Source organism: Maylandia zebra, linkage group LG2 (genome assembly GCF_041146795.1).
Source record: "Maylandia zebra isolate NMK-2024a linkage group LG2, Mzebra_GT3a, whole genome shotgun sequence".
Classification (NCBI taxonomy): Eukaryota; Metazoa; Chordata; class Actinopteri; order Cichliformes; family Cichlidae; genus Maylandia; species Maylandia zebra.
Window position 1 is genome coordinate 29541129 of NC_135168.1, and position 21395 is coordinate 29562523.

Sequence of the window (21395 nt, forward strand, 5' to 3'; positions counted from 1 at the left end):
GGAATTTACTGAAGTAGCCCCAGAAATTTAGATCGGTTCTGACAGAAGAGGGAAATGGAAAACATCAGATACAATATTAACAATGGGGATTTAGTATCAGTGCTTTAAGTTACAGTTCTGGTTTATTTGGAACGAAGGCAGATCTAGTGAAACCAAATTCTCGTCTTTTTTTTTTAGCGTTTAGGGTAAAACCCTAACCGTTGTGGAAAACAGACCATTCTATGAAGTGTAGCCAATGGGCATGACATTAAAGTTAATGTCACCTAGGTAGGTGGACCTGACCCAGGTGGCCAGGGAGGTTTGGGATGGGTGTAAGGCTCTTGGTCTGAGAAAGTAAATTAAAAGAGACACTGGCCAAGATCCTGAAAATCCTTTATGTACTTAAAAACAGGAAGTGACTGGCAGCTCTTTGATTCACTATCACAGAATGAAATTAATCAAAGTTTAAAAATGTTAAAGATTAGAAATCTTAATGTTTGGATTAGTCGACTTCAGAAATGAGGGGAATCAGGACGGTTGCCACAGCAACAGTAGTGAAAAAACATCCCATTACTTTGAGCTTTCTGGGGCCATCAGTACATTTTCCAACAGGACAATGCCCTAAGAAAATCATTGCTTCTTAAGAGCCCCTGGCCTACACATTACACACAAATGACTGATTATTTATTTATTTTGTAGAGCTTATGAACTCCTTCAGTGCAAACGCCTAAATAAGCCCTTGTGTAGATTCCAAACCATCTGTATTTGAAAAGCAGAGTCAAGGGTAGATTCTCATTGTGCAATCACTGTAAAACCTCCAATAACACAGATAGGGACAAAACAAATCACAGAGCAAAATTATAAAATCCAGAGATTAAAAGATGTGATGATAGAAATGGATCCCTTCCTAATGGTTTATAGAGGTACAACAGTCGCGCATATCACCGCAGAATTGATTCTGACTGATTTGACTGAGACAGGCGCAGGAGAAAGGGGTAGTTATTTGTCTTCTGTGTAAACATGTCATGACTTCCCTCCTGCAGCCAGTATTTTAAAGGTTTACGTCTAGACCTATGCACACACAGGTTAACTGACAGGTTAACAGCAGCTCCTGACAACACATCAACCTGCAACCTGTGATTAGAGCAATCATTTCCCCAGCCTCCCTTTTTCCTTTCTCCTTTTCCTCCGTTTGTCATCCCTTCGCAGTTCTGTTTTACCCCTGCCTCTTTTCCCTCTTTTCTCTTTCTAACTCTCCAACTCGTCACCTTCCCCTCATATTCATGCAAACCGCGTGCGCACACAAACACCAGCTAATGCCCGCACATACGCAAGCACCTCTCACTCGCGTTTCCAGCAGGCTCTTTTCTGACTGACAGAGTATTAGGAGAGTGTGTGATGGAAAGAGGGAGTAGGCGGATAGGAGGGGAGGAGAGAGGGGTCACCTTGGGAAATGGGAATAAGGGAAAGAGGAAGAAAGAAAGGTGTTTTGCTCTCTTTTTGTTACTGTGAGGTAATTCAGGTACAGACAGCAGGAAAATGGGACACATTTGTTGCTGATTCTATAGCTATTACTGCTAGTTACTGACACTACTAACATTGTCACTTGTGTTAGACCTATGGTTGCTTCTACTCTTAGTTCTGTTCCCCCTTGATATAGTAGGTCAGACAGCAGGAAAGCACATTCAGTTCTTTAGCAAGAATAGCAAAGAGAACTGGCTGCAATGTGTCCAAAACCAGAACTAAGGATGCACTGCAATGTTTTACAGTTCCAATACTGATACTGAAGTACTCGTCCAGTACCAGTGTTAAGGTAATCGGCTGTATTACATTTTGAGCCCAGCCCAGAAGATTTCATATACTAATTCTGACACCGCAGTCTCGTTGCCTTAACCAAGCAATACATTTTTACCTGTTAATGTATTCAAAAATAATATAAATATGTGTGTTTAAATGTGTCCCATGTATCACCTGGGTCTTTGGTGTTTGAGGTAAACTGATCTCTCCACCACCAACAACAACCTCCAAAAGTCGACTGAGAATTATCATAAATATGGACACAATTCAGTACACAGAAAAATCACATTCAGGGATGGGCACACACACACAAAAGAAAAAAGATGTAAAAATTAGTGGTAATTATTTAGTTAACAAGTGGAAAAAATTCATGTCCTGAAAAAAGAATCATTTAATTACACTTGACACAACATTTGTGAGGATCTACCATGAGACCGTGTTTCTGCTTGGTTAGGTACATCTGTGCATCTGCTCGTTAAATTCAAATATCCAATCAGGTCGCTATGACCCTTTCTACGTAGCCATAACAACCTGTCTGCCCCTATGGAAGTTCAAACTGAGCATCAGAATGGGGAAAAATGATTTAAATGACTTTGAATGTGATTGTTGGTGTCACATAAGCTGGTCTAAGAATTTTAGAAATTCCTGATCTGCTGTGACTTTCCAACACAACCACCTCTATCTTTACAGAGCAAGGTCTGAAAAAGAGAAAATGATGTATGATGATACACATGATATAGTGCAGGAGCAAGCTCTGTACTCGAGCAACCAGCTTTGCTCTTTCAACAGGCAAAGCAACTGAATCTGTTCTTTTAACATATGTTTTCTAAATTATTCTGTTATTTTAGTGGCACACTATAAATGGATATGGCTCGTGGATTAATACTACGTGGGTGTTAGCTATAATCCTGTATTGTAGGTAGATTATTTGAAAGCAGTTTCTAATTTCCTATAAAGATTCTGGACACACTGAATGATAGTAATCCTCTGTGTAACAGAAAGATGACTGTATGGTTACAGGTCTGTGCATTATTTTCTTTACTTCAGTTGGCCAGTGATTCATTCATTCTGCACTGAATGGCAGTTAAGCCAGTGAAACTGTTTTCCAAAGGAAAAATATGGATGATATAAATAAAAATAATCCAAAAGCACATTTAAAGCAGTGTATGCAGCATTAGGAGTTTAGTCTATACAGTATTAATTCCAAGCATCTGGCGATATTAAAAATAAACCACTTTTGCATCTGGACTTACAACAGAATTTAATGTAGAATTTTTAAAATATTGCTCAGAAGCTGAGGAGTTCTTGGCTCCTCAGCAGGAAAGTCAGGCTGTAGAGTTCACTGCACAGAGCTTGTTGAACACACCTAAAGACATTTGGGGCGTTGTACCATATCTCATTTCCTGCCTGTGAAAAGGCCAGGATTAGCTTTGTGCTGTAGAACTTAAAGGCTACAGAGAAGAGATAGAGGTGCTGAAGGTGTGGAGATCGGGATTAACACTGGATTAAGTTGTATTGCAGGTGCTCTAAGGTCACTCCGTGTGGTTATGAATGTGTGAGTGAGTCACCTTCCCCTAGGCAGCAAAGTTGTTTGTCAAGTTCTCAGCAAAGATGTAACAGAACTGTACGTATCCACACGCTGTTGTTTTATAGATTTAGCTTTAAAATGTATCAATTAACTATAGCCCACTTATTTTCCTGTTGCTTTGATAATTCCAGGGATTATTTGGAATTACATAAATAATAGTAGGAACAATTGTTTTGATTTGTTAAATATTACACATGTAGAATTTCATTATTTTTAACATTGTCAAGTAAAAGCCAGCATGCGCTGGGATCGCCCCAGCTGTGATACCAATGAGTCCCTGCAATGATTGTGCAAGGAAATCCCTGCCAGGTAATTGTGGCTGTAGTTTGACTTAATTTATAATCAATGCACATGTATTGATATGTTTCATGTTGTTCATGCAAATTCAAGGCTTCCATTCACCTTTGTATTTCTCCACTTTAACTTAACAAGTTGTTTCATGCCATGCGAACAGAGCATACAGAGCCAGAGTAATCACAAACACTTTCTCCTCCTCTTCTCAAACATTCCCTGTGGTTTGGTAGTAGGTTGACTATTGTGTTTTTGTGTCTTTTTAATGTTGAACGAAGCTTCCAAACTTGTACTGAAAGAAGAACTTAAAACCAACCCCTCCTTTTGATTCTGACAACCTATCACAACCACACGTCACAGTTATCTGCAATGTTTTGTCCAAAAATTCAAATTTTTAGAGACTTAACCTAATACAAGCCTTGGCTTAGTAATGTGTGTTTTCTCATGTTTTTCATCTATTTTTGCCAATTGCTTCATGTACTATTTGCTATTAGATTTGGTAGCTTCTTAATAAACCGTGTTGTAACACTAATTAACTGATGGTCTGTGGATTTTAAATTATCAGCTTGGTACAATGTGCTAACACAAGAGATTCTATCATCAGAGTGGATATGTGGAGAAGATGGTTGACTTGTCAGTGATTTATCCATGAAGTGGAATAAAAAGCAATATAAAGTGGCAATGAGAACGCAATACAGGCAGAGCCAGACAGCTAATTTAGTTAACACTTTCAATAAACCGCCATTAAAAGTCCTTGAGTCTTTAGGTCTACCTATGAAACATCAGTGTTATGTTGATATCAAATATCAGTGTAACAGGTAAAAACACAATTGTACACATATGTTACTATACATAAATGGTAGTAAATCCAACATTATGTATCAAAGTACAGACTTTGTTATTACTTTTATGTGTCTATTTTTCTGACTAGTTCCCACATTACTCAGACCTAACAAAGGCAAATGTGCCCCAAAGGTTGATTCTGTTCATCTGGATGTTTTCACTCAACCAGGTGACTTCTTCAGTCTCAGCAGTTTTCCAATCTTATAAACAGGACATTTGCATAATGACTGACACTAGCACCACTGAATGAACAACGGGCTGAGAGGTCAGTGCCTTGATCATTAATAAGCAAATATGTTTTGTCCAAAAATTCTATTTTTGAAAGACTTGCCTAATACAAGCCATGACTTAGTAATGGTTTTTCTTGTGTTTTCTCATGTTATTATCCATTTTTGCCAATTACTTCATGTACTATTAGATTTAGTAGATTTGGTATTAGATTTGGATTCAAATGTGAAATTAGAATCCATGCCCTTACAGAGTAGAGGCTTAATCCAACTCTGACTACTCAGAGATTTTGTGGATTATTTCGATGGAACAAAATCGACAAAAATAAATAAATAATTAATAACAAAACCCCGTCCTTTCACCATCCCTTGATACTGAGTGGGAAACCTTTTTCCTTCCTGCCTTGGTCACCATTTGCAAGGCAAGGACCAAGGAAGCACCTTACCTGAATGACATGTTATTTTTAAAGCCATTGGTCATACCTGCACTTTTCCCACCCAGTTTAAAGGTCTTCCCAGGCACTCTGGTACCCATTTAATTGGGTAACAGCCACAACCATGCCATTAAAGCCGCAGTGCTATATCTGTAAACCACTGACAAACAACAGTAAGAAGAGAACTGTTGTAAAGGACCACTGCAAAGTTTTATTTTATGTTCATGGCACCAGTTCACAAGAACAGTCAGCACGAGGTGTTTTATGTTGTAAAATAAAGAAGCTACAAGGAATGTAGGTGGACACAGGCCTCCATAACAACTTGGCAATCCTTCCCAAATGTTTGGAGCATTTTGCTGCTAATTTAATAGTAGTTAATGGAAACCACAAATAAAAAAAAACACATGCTGTACCGATCCCATCCTAGTAAAGCGCACGCGCGGGGGGGGGGGGGGGGGGGGGGGATAGTGCTCCCTTAACCACTCTTAGGCTCCTGAAGTCCATCACAGCTGTCAGGACCATTTTATTTTACTGTTTGAAGAAGTTACTGTTTTTGTTGCTGTTTCCTTTTCTGGGTATGTCTGTATTAGCAATAGTAATCCTTATTTTAACTGTAATATCAACATGAATGAATCCCAAATAAAAGTCAACCTCTGTTATTATTACACACCATGTTACCTTAACACAGACATTTAAATTGTTAAATGATTATAAGGAGTTATGATCAATACGTTTGTTTACCTAAAATTTACAGGAAATTCTCATTCCAATTCCAGAGGTGTAAAAATGTGAGTCTGGTAGTCTCACATTTTTACACCTGGTGTACCAGTCTGGTACACTCAATAAAGATATTTCCTTTAGCTTTAATTACAGCTTTTACTCAAACAGAACTCTGCGTCTGTTAGCAATGTTAGCAGAAGACATATCTGAAGAGTATGTTGTCAAAACACCATCTGCAATCATGTCTTTATGTGGTTTCGTGGTTGAATTAGAGCCTTAATTGAACATAATGACCCATCACTCCGAGCACCTTTTTAGATGTCACTTAATATAATAGTATACTTTTTAGGCGATGTCTCTAACTGATTGCTTCAGCTATCTTTGAATCATTAGCAATGCCTATCATGAAGTGTGACTCATCTGCAAAGGAAATGAACAAATAACTCAGTGAGTGTCATACAGATCCAGAGGACCGATGTGTAATTATCAGTCAGTTTAAATTTCCTGTTTTAATGCTGAGAACCACGCGCTCAGCATCAGTCCTGTGAAAAAGTTGCTCTGGGACCTCAGAGGAACACTGCCAGCAGTCTGTGGACCCGACTCCAAGACTGATTCTGCCACATGCCTTTGTAGTGTTAACTTGGCCTCCCAGTGACATTATGGGTACAAACATCTTTCACTGTATTACATTTGCTGTGTGTAGGCACTGTACAGCTGAACAGTAAGGTGGTTGGAAGTTTGATTACGCTGCAGTTTTGTAGTTTCTGAGAGTGGCGTTGAATATGAAATCATATATTTAGATGAAAAATGTATTAAACACTCAAAATTATCAGTTACCGGATTTTTCGGATTATAAGGCACAGCAGATTATTAAGCGAAACAAAACAGTCAAACTTTACTCAACTCATTCTTCTTGCTTCCTCCACTTCTGTACCTTTGATTCATTAATGTTAAATTCTCTGGCAGCTGCTCTATTCCCATGTTCTGGACCTGAAAACAGGTCTTTGGTTTCATTCTATAATACTGGACTTATTTTTCTAGGAAGGTTTGAAAAGTGTAAAAAGTGTGTAGTGAGGGGTTTTACAGCCTTAAAACATCTATTATAATTGTAAAAAATAAAGTTGGCTACTTCACAGATTTCACCTATCGCAGGTTATTTTTAGTATATGTAGTATTAGCTGTATACTATATCATGCAGTTTGCCAAATATAAACTCCTTATGTTCTATGTTATTCATTGAAATTACGACTGTATTTATTTAGTAACAACTGTACAACATAAGTCTCGGTCCAGTAAGAAAAATCCTTTTGACTGTCAAATAATTCAAACATTAATGCTTTTGACCCTGAAAAACATAGAGGTCAACATGATGTATGAAGAGCCAAAAGAATACTACATCCATTTTAATCCTAGTACTCGTGCAGCCTTTATAATGAAAATGCTCATAATCCTACTCAAGGTCAGATCTTAAGAACATTTACAATCAAGTCATAATATAAAATTGTGGTCTCCAGGTAAAGGAATAGTTAATGTTGTCTAACTGGTATATTAGCCTGGTAATAAAAACATAAAGTTCTTGTGTGTGAGTGTGAAACTACCAAGCAGTGATTCTGTCCTGTCAGTGAACAGCATCGATGAGTTTCAGACCCGACTTGCCAGTTCATTGATTTCATGAAGATGATCTGAATGACTGCACAGCCAGAAAAATAATGAGCTTGGTAAATTATTTTCATCTTGCATCCAGACTTTATCCAGCCAGGCTTCTGAGAGAATTAAATTCAACTGATCTTCTTTTGCTGGCAGATGAGCTTACTTATTACAGAGTCAGACTATCAAGGTGAAAGTGACATGACTCAAGATTGCTTAGATAAAATAAAGTTAAAACAACAGCTGTAGGATGCAAGATGTGTCACAAACAAGGATGCAGTGGACTCAAGACCAGACTCAATTGCTCGTACTATGTACAATTTATTGAAAGGAAAAGGAACTTAAACAAGACTGGGTCTAACAGAAATCATTCGCAGGAACTGAGGGAGGCCCGAGGGCGGAGAAACGGACGTAGAACACAGGGAGAACACGGGCGGGAACTTCTGCAAACACAGGAGAAGGGTTTTACTGAATGGGAACCAATTAAACGGCAGAGGTGAGTGGTACTAGAGGAGAGTCTTGTGCTTACTTGAAAACACCGGCTATTAGGCGGGGAAGGGGTTGCCGTGGGAGCGTTCTGGGGATGGTGGAGAGTGTGGGGAGGCTGGTCCAGGTTCCAAGGTGTCCAGGGAAGTTGAAGTATGGGCTGGAGGGCAGGCTGAGAAGAAGATGAGTGTGTGGTCCTAGGGTTCTGGGCAGACTGTAGAACGGGACGGAAACAGAACCAGCGCTGCTGGTGAGTACGACGGGTGATGAATCTGGAGAATACAGGAGACGGAGAACACATTAACCCACGATCCAGGCACACAGAGTCCGAGCAGAGAGGAGGCCAAGTTTACCACGGGTGGTAGCAGGACGAACTGGCGAGGAGTGGCAGGCAGTGCTGGCTTAAAAGCCCTCTAGATGGAGCCCCGGAAATTGGAAGCAGGTGATGAGCAGGCCAACTCGACCCCAGGGGACGGACAACAGGAACCTGGACCACACCCGACCCGACACTCCCACAGCACATGACGAGATGCACCATTCAGTTGTGACATTGTAGCCATTAACAAGTGTATTTGAAAAGGTATTCTGAAAGTAAAAACTCTTCACAAACAACCAAACAAGTTACAAATTAGAAACAATGAAACAATAAGAAATTTCATAATTGCAGGTGTATAAGATTATAGCAGATTTAAAATATAAGTTTTAAACCTACTAACCTGGAAATTGTTATGCCAGTTTTTTTATTAAAGACAAAAACATAACTGTGCCTGCTTCTGTGTGCAGGATTTGAATTTGTACTGAATCACAGTACATTAAGCAGACTAATGTTGGACAAACACTTGTTTGGAGTGTTTCTTTCTCTCGTTCCTTTGAGTATTTTAGACAGATTATTGATGTGATGTCTTCTGTCCAATCCAAACTGAGACCTAATGGCACCAACATATACCAAAAAACTGTAGAGGCTTAGCTGTGTGTATTTAGCTACACAACACAAACACCCTGCATCCTCTCTGTGATTAGCTGTTAGATGGGAGAGATTGGAATAACTCAGAACATATTCCAATAAAACTAAATGAGTCTCTCATTTTTGGTCTGATGATTTCATTTAAACCTCGTATTGATTTGTATAAAATAATCTTTAATGAGATTTTTTTTTGTTCTAAATCCAGAGTGGAAGTTCATCCTGAGTCAGTGTCTGAGGGATTGGTGATAGTAGTTCTGTTGACCATATACTTCATTTGGATGTGATGCTACAGTGTTACAGGCCCCCTGTGGAGTGCTCTGAGCTATAGCAAATGTGTTTAGTCTATATAACAAGCATATTAAATACGTGACATCCCCTCATAGTTAGAAAAAAAACAAATCCCCCCCCCCCCCGCATCAATTATACTTTATATTAAAAATGAAACATTGATAAGAAAAGCAATATGTGTACTGATTATTTTAAATTGATGGGGAACATGACGTTGAGCCAACTGTGTGGTTGGCCGTTGTCTCTTGGGTATCCCTATGATGGACTGGTGATCTGTCCAATCTGCACAGACACTGAAAGCATTTTACTAAGGAACTGTGAGGTGATTATTTTGGTATAATATATAAAAAAATTTTAAATCAATCCTGGTGTGAGAAAATTGCTTGGGGAGGTTCTAAAAGTCCTTCTGTTTTTCTTTAATTCAGCGCAAGTTTAAAAAACATTGTATGAAGAAACAAAAGGGAGAATAAATGAACTACGACACCAAACCAGAGACAGAGGAAATTTTAGTCATTTTAGACTTGCCCAAGGGTGCAGTCACATCCCCCGTCTATTATTGCATAAAACTCCCAGCATGCACCGGTCATTCTTCCTGACAGTCTGCTTCAGTATAAGCAAGTGGGGAATAATTAGCACACACATATACACACACACACACACACATACACACACACACACATCCACTCATGCGCACGCACACATCTAATGATAGGGAAATTAACTCTGTGGCTGGCTCTGCGATTTATTTACAGAAGCAAAGATATTAAAGTGGCAGAAAGTGTGGATGAGGCATCAGGAGTGAGACATGACTGATAGACACACGGCTTTCATTTATATCTTTCATTTCTGCCTTGGACTTGTGTTCACTGTGATTTCCGAATACACTTTAAATGCACCATTGATGTGTTATACACCATCAAAAAAGAACGAGTATAGTAATGTTGTTGCATTACAGCTCGTAGGTGAAACCATCCCTCTCGAGATACTATTGGAATAAAACCCTCCTTCACTAATTTCCAGGGCAGTAATGTTACTTTGTTCAGTAGAATAAGGGAATACAAAGTACAATACATATAAAAATGTCTTCTTTCTAACTTACTAGAAAGTACTTATGTTACATTAAACCATCTATTTTAAATGTATGTTCAAAAGTGATTTGATTGCCTTACAATATAAATTGTTGAGATCCAAACAGGCACTCTGCAAAATGAAAAACAATTTTTCAAAATCTCTGCATACATACCATATTAAAAAAAAACAAAAAACAAAAAAAAAACAGTTGGCAATATAGACAATGTAGGTGGGAAGCCGGTGAGGAATCAAAGATCTGTGACTGCACCACTGTCTGGTTTGACACTCTACAAAGACACGGGGTGGATACAACCCTCAATGGGCTTTCCTTCCTCCCAGGAGCACTGCTGGAGATTTTGTGAATATCAGAGAAAAGTGTCATAACACTAAAGAAACTTTTTCACATGTTTTTCACCTGTTGTCAAAGGTATAATTAGTACTACTAGTAGTACTACTGAGGTACCCTGAGAAGGAGGGAAAATGTTCAAAGGAATCAACATAATTAAGAAAGAGAAACTTGACTTTACTACATGAAGAGCATTAAAACTCGGCCCTAATACCAAATTCAGTTAAATAACTTGACAAAAACTGCCTGCACTAAAACTTTGTAGACATCTGCCACCTGAAAACCTGTTTGTGATAAGTACATATTGTTATTTGGTATGTGCCATTCTAATGCAAGCACTGAATGTTGTGGGATTCAAACAATAGGCAGGTTTTGCATAACTGCATTGGAGTACATGACCATATTCACAAAGGCATAACTGATAACTGTCTCATCTGACCTCTAATTCTTTTTCTGTCCCTTTAAGTAGGAAATACTGCAACACAATACACAGAAGAGCTGTGGTAGTATTCATGTGATCCCTGAGTTATTTAAAGAGTCTCCACTGAGTGAGAGTGCACCGGCAAAAGTTAGCACTGCTTTTCTTATTAATCCTGTCTAAATCTCTAGCTAGCTGGTAGCTACCTAGCAATGCCGACAAGTTCTTTGAGTAAACAATATCATCAAATGTTTTTTTCTGACCCTTGACCCATGTAATTTTTCCTGAAACTACATGTAGGAGTTTTAACCATTAAAAAAGTTTTGCAGAGTCAATATTAGGAGGCAGATTCAATTCAATTCAATTCAATTTTATTTACAGTGGGGCAAAAAAGTATTTAGTCAGCCACCGATTGTGCAAGTTCCCCCACTTAAAATGATGACAGAGGTCAGTAATTTGCACCAGAGGTACACTTCAACTGTGAGAGACAGAATGTGAAAAAAAAATCAATGAATTCACATGGTAGGATTTGTAAAGAATTTATTCGTAAATTAGGGTGGAAAATAAGTATTTGGTCACCTCAAACAAGGAAAATCTCTGGCTCTCACAGACCTGTAACATCTTCTGTAAGAAGCTTTTCTGTCCCCCACTCGTTACCTGTATGAATGGCACCTGTTTGAACTCATCATCTGTATAAAAGACACCTGTCCACAGCCTCAAACAGTCAGACTCCAAACTCCGCCATGGCCAAGACCAAAGAGCTTTCGAAGGACACCAGGAAAAGTATTGTAGACCTGCACCAGACTGGGAAGAGTGAATCTACAACAGGCAAGCAGCTTGGTGTGAAAAAATCAACTGTGGGAGCAATCATCAGAAAATGGAAGACATACAAGACCACTGATAATCTCCCTCGATCTGGGGCTCCACGCAAGATCTCATCCCGTGGGGTCAAAATGATCATGAGAACGGTGAGCAAAGATCCCAGAACCACACGGGGGGACCTGGTGAATGACCTGCAGAGAGCTGGGACCAAAGTAACAAAGGTCACCATCAGTAACACACTACAACGGCAGGGAATCAAATCCCGCAGTGCCAGACGTGTTCCGCTGCTGAAGCCAGTGCATGTCCAGGCCCGTCTGAAGTTTGCCAGAGAGCACATGGATGATACAGCAGAGGATTGGGAGAATGTCATGTGGTCAGATGAAACCAAAGTAGAACTTTTTGGTATAAACTCAACTCGTCGTGTTTGGAGGAAGAAGAATACTGAGTTGCATCCCAAGAACACCATACCTACTGTGAAGCATGGGGGTGGAAACATCATGCTATGGGGCTGTTTTTCTGCCAAGGGGACAGGACGACTGATCCGTGTTAAGGACAGAATGAATGGGGCCATGTATCGTGAGATTTTGAGCCAAAACCTCCTTCCATCAGTGAGAACTTTGAAGATGAAACGAGGCTGGGTCTTCCAACATGACAATGATCCAAAACACACCGCCCGGGCAACAAAGGAGTGGCTCCGTAAGAAGCATTTGAAAGTCCTGGAGTGGCCTAGCCAGTCTCCAGACCTCAACCCCATAGAAAATCTGTGGCGGGAGTTGAAAGTCCGTGTTGCTCGGCAACAGCCCCAAAACATCACTGCTCTCGAGAAGATCTGCATGGAGGAATGGGCCAAAATACCAGCTACTGTGTGTGCAAACCTGGTAAAGACCTATAGTAAACGTTTGACCTCTGTTATTGCCAACAAAGGTTATGTTACAAAGTATTGAGTTGTATTTTTGTTATTGACCAAATACTTATTTTCCACCCTGATTTACGAATAAATTCTTTACAAATCCTACCATGTGGATTCATGCATTGAAATGATTCAATGCAGAGAGGTCTGTTAAGACATAGTGAGTGAGAAAGGTGACTGGAAAGGAAAAACTCAATGCATCATGGGAATCCCCTGGAAGCCTACGTCTATTGCACCATAACTAAGGGAGGATTCAGGGTCACCTGGTCCAGCCCTAACTATATGCTTTAGCAAAAATGGAAGTTTGAAGCCTAATCTTAAAAGTAGAGATTGTGTCTGTCTCCCGAATCCAAACTGGAAGCTGGTTCCACAGAAGAGGGGCCTGAAAACTGAAGGCTCTCCCTCCCATTCTACTTTTAAATACTCTAGGAACAACAAGTAGGCCTGCAGAGCGAGAGTGAAGTGCTCTAATAGGGTGATACTACAAGGTCATTAAGATAAGATGGGGCCTGATTATTTAAGACCTTGTATGTGAGGAGCAGGATTTTGAATTCAATTCTGGATTTAACAGGAAGCCAATGAAGGGAAGCCAAAACAGGAGAAATATGCTCTCTCTTTCTAGTCCCTGTGTCATGGTCCTGGGTCGTTGACCCAGCGTTTTGTGTTTATTCTGATTTTGTATTAGTTTAGGGTTGAACCTGAAGTTTAGTGTATATTCAGCCCTACCTGTGTCTGTCCTTGGTGCTCTGTTCATGTCCCCATGTTGTGTTGCAAATCAGTCTGTGTGTTTCCTGCTTTACTTTGAAGGCTCGTGTTCTGGATTTCCTGCTCCATTCTGAAGGTCTGTGTCTGTTGTCATTGTGTTCAGCTAGTGTCCTCCAGTCATCATGTGTATTCAGATCAGCTGTTCTTCCCTCCTGTGTGTGATTACCCGATTACCTTGTGCGTGTATATTTAGTGGGTGTCGGTCTGTGTTCCTTGTCGGCTCGCCTGCGTTCATCTGCATTCATCCGTGTATCTCTGCGTTTTTGGTATCCTCCGTCAGTCTGCGTCTCTCTGCCTTTCACCCCGTGTCCTGAGGATTTCTATTTGCTCTTTAGTTTTCCCAGTTTAGGTTTCCGTTAGTATGTCTCATGATTCGTTGTCTGTTCCTGCCACTGTCACCTGTAAATAAACTCTCACTCATATCATCAGTCGGCTGTCTGCATTTTGGGTCCTCCTTTTCCTCCACACCACACGGCTCAACCCGCCAGCCGTGACAGTACGAGCCGACCAAACATGGACCCAGCAGCATCCGCACCTTCCCAGGAGTTTCGGGAGGAAGTTATTGACTCCGTTTCAAGGTTGGTTAACCTATGGCTCGAACGGGAGGGGGAGGAAATTCACCGCGCCGTAGAAGCCAGGCTACAGCAATTACTGTCTGCTCACTGCTGGCTACTCGACTCTCTTCTTCGCACAAGACTTCATCGTTAACGAACTGCACCTCCACCCTCCAGCCGCTACCGCTTCTCAACCCAGCACGCCGGTGAAGGTTTTGCCCGGCCCGCCGGAGGTTTTGCCCGGCCCGCCAGAGCAGATGGCAGGGAGGAAGCGACGATCGCGCCGTCGGCGCGTCACCCCACAGCCGGAGATTAGGACTTCAGAACTGCCGGCTGCGGTGAGTGGAAAAGACACTCTGTCTGTTTCGCCAGACCTTTTGACTGTTTATACCGGGGGTGTGTTTTTTGAGTTAGCTTCCCAGCCAGAAGCTCAGTTAGCTGCCCAGCCGTCACCTCCATCACATTCAGCCTCACTACCCATAGCCCAGTTACAGTCACAGCCAGACTTATTAGACACTATGTTACAATCCATAGCCCAGTCAATAGCTCAGTTGGTAGAAGACTCATCAGCCTTATCAGCTCAGCCACCTATTCAGCCATCATCTTCACCAACTCCTCCGGTACAGCAAGCCATGACAGTTCAACCCATACAGGACAGTTCAAAAACTTCTTATTCTAAGCAGAGAGACAAACCACACAATATTGAAAACATTCCTCAAGAGCTGGCCAGCTCTGAGACTGTGACGCACTCCAGGGCCTCCCCAGAGGCTGGGTTTCAGCCCCCAGCCGACTCTGGACCCCTGGAGGTTAAGAAGCCAGCTGAGGACTGCACCCGGCTGTCGCTGCCTGAACTGAGTCAATGCTCTGTGCAGCTGCAGTCTGCTTTGTGTTTGCCAGAGGCCCGTGCGCCTGCTGGTTCCGACCCATTCCAGCCAGAGGCCCGTGCGCCTGCTGGTTCCGACCCGTGTGTTCCAGGGGCCCCGGTGCCCACTGGTTCTGACCCGTGTGTTCCAGGGGCCCCGGTGCCCACTGGTCCAGAGACTGTTTTCGCTGGAGGGCCCGAGGAGCCCGTCCAGCCTCCTGCCTCGTCAGCTGGAGGGCCCGAGGAGCCCGTCCAGCCGCCTGCTGCAGCTCCATCAGCCTCGCCTGGCCCGGCTCCGGCTTCATCATCTTCACCTGGCCCGCTCCGGCTTCCTCAGCGTCGCCTGGTCCGGCTCCGGCATCCTCATCCTCGCCTGGCCCGGCTTCATCTTCGCCTGGTCCGGCTTCAGCCTCCGCTTCAGTCTTGCCTGGTCCAGCCTCCGCTTCAGCTTCAGCTTCGCCTGGTCCGGCTTCAGCCTCCGCTTCAGCTTCGCCTGGTCCAGCCTCCGCTTCAGCCTCGCCTGGTCCAGCCTCTGCTTCAGCCTCGTCTGGTCCAGCCTCTGCTTCCATCTCGTCTGGTGCTGCGAAGGCCACGCCACCTTTGGGTCCCGAACCACCGCCTCGACATCGGCAGTCATCTGCCAGGCCGCTTGTTGGGTGTCATCGCCGATAGGGGCGACCTCCCAAACGCCGCCGCTACTTTCCGCGCGGTCAGCCTCCAGACTTGTGTCGTCGCCGCTGTTGCTGTCCGCACGGTCAGCCGCCTGAACTGTTTCCCCGTTGCTGTCCGCACGGTCGGCTGCCTGAACTGTTTCCCCGTTGCTGTCCGCACGGTCGGCTGCCTGAACTGTTTCCCCGTTGCTGTCCGCACGGTCGGCCGCCTGAACGGTTTCCCCGTCGCCGCCGCTGCCGTGTGCACGGTCGGCCCCCTGAACTGTTTCCACTTCGCCACCGCTGCCTTCCGCTCGGTCGGCTTTTGGATCTGTGCCGCCAACGTGGCCGGCCCCAGAAGATGAACTGTCCTGGACTTCTGAGTTGTCAGCCTCCGGGCCGGCCTCCTGAACTGTGTTTTGTTCTTGTACTCCAGCATGTGTGTTTTTGTTTTGGACGGTTCCCTTGGTTCTGTGTTCCTTGTCGGCTCGCCTGCGTTCATCTGCATTCATCCATGTATCTCTGCGTTTTTGGTATCCTCCGTCAGTCTGCGTCTCTCTGCCTTTCACCCCGTGTCCTGAGGATTTCTATTTGCTCTTTAGTTTTCCCAGTTTAGGTTTCCGTTAGCATGTCTCATGATTCGTTGTCTGTTCCTGCCACTGTCACCTGTAAATAAACTCTCACTCATATCATCAGTCGGCTGTCTGCATTTTGGGTCCTCCTTTTCCTCCACACCACACGGCTCAACCCGCCAGCCATGACACCCTGTCAGTACTCTTTCTGCAGTATTTTGGATTAGCTGAAGGCTTTTCAGTGAGTTTTTAGGACTTCCTGATAATAATGAATTACAGTAGTCCAGCCTGGAAGTAATAAATGCATGAACTAGTTTTTCAGCGTCACTCTGAGACAGGATATTTCTAATTTTAGAGATGTTGCGCAAATGAAAGAACGCAGTCTTACATATTTGTTTAATATGTGCGTTGAAGGACATATCCTGGTCAAAAATGACTCCAAGGTTCCTCACAGCGTTACTGGAGGCCAAGGTAATGCCATCCAGAGTAAGAATCTGGTTAGATACCATATTTCTAAGTTTTTCAGGGCCGAGTACAATAACCTCAGTTTTATCTGAATTAAGAAGCAGAAAGTTAGCGGCCATCCAGGTCTTTATGTCTTCAAGACATTCCTGCAGTTTAACTAATTGGTGTGTATTATCTGGCTTCATGGACAGATAGAGCTGGGTGCCATCAGCATAGCAGTGACAATTTATGCTATGTCTTCTAATGATACTGCCTAAGGGAAGTTTGTATAGTGTAAACAGAATTGGTCCTAGCACTGAACCCTGTGAAATTCCATAATTAACCTCAGTATGTGAAGAGGACTCTCCATTTACATGCACAAATTGGAGTCTATTGGATAGATATGATACAAACCACTGCAGCACAGTACCTGTAATACCTACAGCATGTTCTAATCGCTCTAATAGGATATTATGGTCAACAGTATCGAATGCTGCACTAAGGTCTAGCAGGACAAGCACAGAGATAAGTCCACTGCCAGAGGCATAAGAAGATCATTTGTAAACTTCACTAAAGCTGTTTCTGTGCTGTGATGAACTCTGAAATCTGACTGAAACTCTTCAAATAAGCCATTCCTCTGCAGATGATCTGTTAGCTGTTTGACAACTACTCTTTCAAGGATTTTTGATATGAAAGGAATGTTGGAGATTAACCTATAATTAGCTAAGACAGCTGCGTCTAGAGATGCTTTTTGAGTAAAGGTTTAACTACAGCCAGCTTGAAGGCCTGTGGTACACAGCTGATTATTAGAGATAGGTTGATCATATTTAAGATTGAAGCATTAATTAATGGCAGGACTTCTTTGAGCAGTTTTGTAGGAATGGGGTCTAAAAGACACGTTGATGGTTTGGAGGAAGTAATTATGGAAGTTAACTCAGAAAGATCAATTGGAGAAAAAGAGTCTAACTTAACATCAATGGTACTAAGAGTAGCTGTAGATAATATTACATCTGTGGGAGGATTATTGGTAATTTTTTCTCTAATGATAAAAATTTTATTTGTGAAGAAGTTTATGAAGTCATTACTAGTTAACGTTAAAGGGATGGTTGGCTCAATAGAGCTCTGACTGTTTTTCAGCCTGGCTACAGTGCTGAAGAGAAACCTGGGGTTGTTCTTATTTTCTTCAATCAGTGACGAATAGTAAGATGTTCTGGCTTTGCGGAGGGCTTTCTTATAAAGCAACAAAATATTTCTCCAGGCTAAATGATGATCCTCTAAATTTGTGACACGCCATTTCCTCTCCAGATTACGAGTAATCTGCTTTAGGCTATGTATTTTGAGAATTATACCACAGAGTCAGGTACTTCTGATTTGAGACCTTAGTTTTCACAGGAGCTACAGTATCCAGAGTCGTACGTAGTGAGGAGGTAAAATTATTAACAAGATAATCGACCTCTGTTGGGGTAGCGTTCAGGTAGCTGCTCTGCTTTGTGTTGGTACAGGGCATTGAAGATGATAACAGTGGGTGGATTATATTCTTAAACTTAGTTACAGCGCTTTCAGAAAGACATCTACTGTGATAAAGTCTACTCTCCACTGCTGTGTAATCAGTTATTGTAAATGTAAATGTTATCAGGAAATGATCAGACAGGAGAGGGTTTTCAGGAAACACTGTTAAATGTTCCGTTTCTATGCCATATGTTAAAACAAGATCTAGAGTGTGATTAAAGTGGTGGGTGGGTTCTTTTACATTTTGAGAGAAGCCAATTGAGTCTAATAACAGATTAAATGCCATGTTGAGGCTGTCATTTTTAGCATCTACATGGATGTTAAAATCACCCACAATAATTATTTTATCTGAGCTCAGAACTAAATCAGATGAAAAGTCTGAGAAATCAGACAGAAACTCTGTGTAAGGCTCAGGTGGACGATAGATGGAGCATTAGTGGCACGAACTTGTTTTTTCCCCTAGGCGTTTATCTGGAAAGTAATTTGTCTGCTACAGTGTGAAGTTGGGAAGCTAGGGGCAAAAATAACTTCAATTGGGATTTGACATGTCAAAAGGCTCTCAGTCAATTTAATAAGATTGATCATCAGTGTTATGTTCATTTTGTGATTGCTAACCAAAGCCTAAAGGCATTAATGGGGAATCCAGAGCCCAGAATAAGTTGTAAACAACCACTTTAGAGATGCATTGGTGATGGCTGCAGGCCTTTGTATTGTGAAGTGTAAGGAACAGAAAAGCCTAACGGTGGTTGGACTCTACCCAAGGAAGAACCCCGCCATGCTAATGTATGCTGTTCAATAAACACACTGAATGTTTACAGGGTTTAAGGTTTTAGGCAGCACCGCCACATGTCTTCATTCTAACAGCAGATGGACTGAAAGATCCTAGGTCAGAACCGTACAGTTAGAATTTCCCTCTTAGGGAGAATCTTGCTCCATTGTGACCAACAACTGCCACTGAAGAAAAAAGAAAACCACTGAACAAGCTAATGTCACACGTACTGTAGAACAGGAAACAAAATACATACAAAGTCAGTTTCAGTGACATGAATTACTTTTCATCTCTACTATATTTTATCTATGGCAGTGCCATTTTATCAGGACAAGCCAAAGCATGCAGTGCTTGTCTTGTAAAATATAAAAACAGACATGAATTAAAACATGCTATATCATCACAGCACTGTCATAAAGCTCCTTGCCAAGGTGCGCTTGTTTCATACTCACAGGAAACTGTAGCTGTTTCCATTTTACAAGCATGTCCATCTCACCTTAGCAATGATTTAAGCGGAGCAAGCTGATAAGTCAGCAGCTTTAGTCTGATTGTTTGTTCATGCTCATTATGGATCCATGGTAAACTGTTGGCTCTGTTTTTACTACTCCAGTTAGAACCTGCACTTTGTGATGACTTTCCTTGCTAATTTACTTAAGGAATTATCAACAGCTTTTTCACATTCCATCTTCTCTGCATAGCACATGTTGAACAATAGCAAGATGAAAGTTTTGACAATAATGGAGAGCAGACTGCAGCTCTTACCGGGTCCAGTTTAATAAAACAAGCAAGTTTACCAGGAGGAGGCTTAGCCAGCACTTTTAGATTAGCATCTATGAGAAATCACATGAATGACTGAAAGCACATTTAGCTAGTTGTTTTGACGATACTCCGCCTTCATTTTTCATTAATAATTTTAATCACCCAGTCCCACAGTGCTCGGGCCTTTCAATTCCTTTTGTTATATTAATATACTTTTTTTTCTTTAAATCAATGTCTGTGTGTTTCTCACCTTGTGAAAACATGTTTTGTTGTTTTTAAATCTTTAAAATTGTTAAATACAAAACAAGTTAAAAGCAAGTTGGTTTAGCTGCAAAAAACAAGCCTGATACAAAAAATCCCAATGGTAAATTAACTGTTTTGTTTTGTTTGTTAACAGAAAGACACAAATGCTTCGGTCTTCTATGTGTGATTTGCCCTTTCATAACAGGTACAGAGTATATACATTTTTTTATACCTCATCTAGTTGGATACTGGCAACGTTTAAAATTAGAGCTGTATCAATCATTCCTGACAGGGGACCTGCCACTGTCTGCTAGACCTCACCTCCTCTAATCCGAGTTACTGAACTGGTCCTCGTTTGTGTTGTCGGTGCATTTTGAGCATTAATTATTTCACAAATAATACAGCCAGATGTGTGGTTCAGCCTGTCCAAAATATTTGTACTTTAGTTTTGATTAATTAAATTTAAAGTTTGTTATTTATTCATTTTAATTTTGGCACTTACCACAGAATTGGAAGTAGTCGGAATCTTTTTGTCCAACTCAGAAAGAAAGTCCATAACACAATCGGTAACAGTGTCCACACACATACAGTACACTCAATAACACCAATGACAGTTTAGGTCAGACTGGCTTTGTGTTTATGAGTGAACAAGTGCTCGCTCGCTCTTGCCTGGACCCAAGCCGTTCAATTCTACTTAGGACATCCTGTCAGCTGAGCCTGTAAATGCCACAGTAGCCTTAAGAAATAAGAGCGGTAATGGTGGGCTGCCAAGGTGAATGACTAGCAGGACAAATGACACCAGAGTACAGAGGACCGTCGAACACTGCTGCTGTGAAATGTCTCGATGTTGCCACATGACCGAGACGTTTCTTGTTGCGCCTGTGCCATCGTTTGGGCTGTTCGAACAGGCTGCACTAATGAACCAGCTGCATTTCTTAATAAGCAGGGCTGACATTTGGTGGCCATATGCTTTGTCTGCAAGCAGTGCCATTTTCTGTAAATTGATTGTATTCCTTTATTTAAAACTAACATTTCCCTGCTGTAGTTTTCACAGCTGGTAGATGAAATACACAAAATTACCTTCTTGTTTTGTGTCATTTAGTTGGAGCGCAGCCTGCAAATACAACAATATGAAAGTTATATTAAGCACTCATTTTTCTGTTGCTTAACAAAGGTTGAACTTACACAATTATTTAATTAATGAGAAAAAAACAGTAGGCTGAAGAAGGTTTTTTTCTTTTTTCAGTTGGATTAAAATGTCCTTGCTGATCCCAGCAGTTAAAATAACAGCACAACAACCATTAAAAACACACAACAAGGTTGTAAAACCCAACAATGTTCTGTTAATGAGTTCTAATGAAAGCAGCAAAATGTGAAGTATCTACAATAAAAAGGACATACGGTGGTTTACAGCCAGTTATGGTGATAGGATAAAGC

The 21395-nt window shown here is 41.6% G+C and overlaps 1 long non-coding RNA gene across 1 annotated transcript; it reads right to left on the minus strand.

The window, feature by feature from the left end:
- Nucleotides 1–7841: 7841 nt before the first annotated feature.
- Nucleotides 7842–11023, minus strand: LOC101465221 (uncharacterized). The gene is made up of 3 exons (XR_191503.5): nucleotides 8366–11023; nucleotides 8056–8284; nucleotides 7842–7969 (listed from the first exon to the last, which is right to left on the minus strand). It is a non-coding gene; the product is annotated as an uncharacterized LOC101465221 (long non-coding RNA).
- Between the last annotated feature and the right edge of the window lie 10372 nt (nucleotides 11024–21395).